This window comes from Uranotaenia lowii, chromosome 2 (genome assembly GCF_029784155.1).
Source record: "Uranotaenia lowii strain MFRU-FL chromosome 2, ASM2978415v1, whole genome shotgun sequence".
Lineage (NCBI taxonomy): Eukaryota > Metazoa > Arthropoda > Insecta > Diptera > Culicidae > Uranotaenia > Uranotaenia lowii.
The window spans coordinates 354,771,543-354,773,519 of record NC_073692.1 but is presented as its reverse complement, the minus strand read 5'-3'; positions in this window follow the sequence as shown (position 1 = coordinate 354,773,519).

Genomic DNA, 1,977 nt, shown 5'->3' with positions numbered 1-1,977 from the left:
CATTAATCGTGTCGATCGTTATGATAGACTGAGTAATTTGCAGTTTCTACAGATCGTTAGCCTCCTCAAGTACTAGACGTTGAATTTTTCGAATTTTTTTAAGCTTGTTTATCTCCGGGAAACACAGGAGAGGCTTGACAACGAAAAGTTTCTGGTTTGCAACCTGCCAGGTGACTGCTAAAGAGTTCGTTTTACTGTCCATTATAGAATTTTTCAAAATATCTCCCCACAAGCAGTTCAAATATTTTGCGCAAGATTTGACCACCGTATTTTGTTTATTTAAACGGTGAGCAGCTTTTTAACCTTGTAGAAATGAAGCCAGACCTATTTATAAGTCAGCTAGACGAACCAGTCAGAAAAATTTAACTTTTTTATCACTTCCTCTTCAGATTGAGATTGAAAAAACCTCTCACAATCCTCTCACCACATGGAATCAATAACACTAGTTTACAAAATTTGAAAAAAATCGTTAACTTTATTAACCGACCTATATTTTTAATGTAGAATCGGGCGCTGAATCCGTAAATGAAATTCAAAAAATCTCAGTAGAACAGTCTTTGGGTTATGCTTCAAATATGAAATTTTGGAAAAATAAAAAAAGTACATGTACTTAGATTGAAATATCTCGGACTGCATAACCGTAAACCTTATCATAGTATAGGAAAAAATCAACCGTACGTATACTGCGGTTCTTTAAATTATTCAAAAATGCAAAAATTACTGTTATGGTAAAGTAACCGTAACTTCTTCAATTTTAAACCGATTTTGAAAAATAACCACTTGAAATCTTTGTTTTGAATTTCCATTTAAGGCCAGTAGAAAATCAGATTTTTTAAATGTTACCATCGAGCCTAAAATTTTCACTCAAACAAAATTTTATCTAAAAAAAATGCGTTTTTTATAATTTTTTCTTCCATAAAGCCACTTATATCAACAATACTGTTGATGATGCGCAAAAATGACGTTCAGATGTTCGATTGCGAATTTGTTCACATTTAATCTGCAAAACAGATATTTCAAATTACTGTTATGTAGTCCGAGATATTTCAATCTAAGTACATGTACTTTTTTTATTTTTCCAAAATTTCATATTTCGAGCATAACTCAAAAACTGTTCTACTGAGATTTTTTTTAATTTCACTTCCGGATTCAGCGCCAGATTTTACATTAAAAATGATCTTCAGTTTACTACACAGTAAACGAAAATTACCGAGTTCGGTAATTTATTTTACAGAAACAGTTCTGTAATTCGAAAATTTTCGGTAATTGATTGAACTGTTTTTACAGATCTTCATTAATTCACATCTAGAATTACCGAAGCTCGATAATTTATATGTAAACAAATCATTTTGCAATATATTTTTGGTAAAAAACACCGAAAACTGTAAAGTAAAACTGAAAATATCGTTTCTTTCAAGACAAACATCAAAATTCGATGGCAGTATTTCTCATTCCCCTTCTCGCTTTTGCAACCGTGTTCAATCGTGTGCTTGAGAAGCCGTCCGTCAAATTATTTAACAAGCAAGGGTCGCCATGATCGTCGGTTCGCTTGCGTGGAATTGTTTGTGGATTTGTTTATTTTAGCGTCAAATTAAAGGTAAGTATGAAATTGTTAATAGTGCCCCATCAACCTCACTAAAACCAGCAAAGCCGCCACACTTGCTGCAATAGGATTCGTCCAGATGGAGCAAAAGTGCACAGCAGCTGGAATGTCAAAATCACCAAACATCCGCACTTTTTTTTCCTTTAATCAACTTGCATTTCCGTTTCTTCCAGAGCAGAACGTCACTACTACCGGAATGGGAATTAACATAGTGGCGGCCGCAACATGCATTATCATCCACGTAAATAAAGACAAATGATTTTTTGAGAGAAGTTAACCATCGTTAATTAATTTTGTAAATTTATTTTTCGGCATATCGGTGAAAAGTAGTTCTGAAATTGATAAAGATGGATAGAGAAGTGAGGAGAAAATTT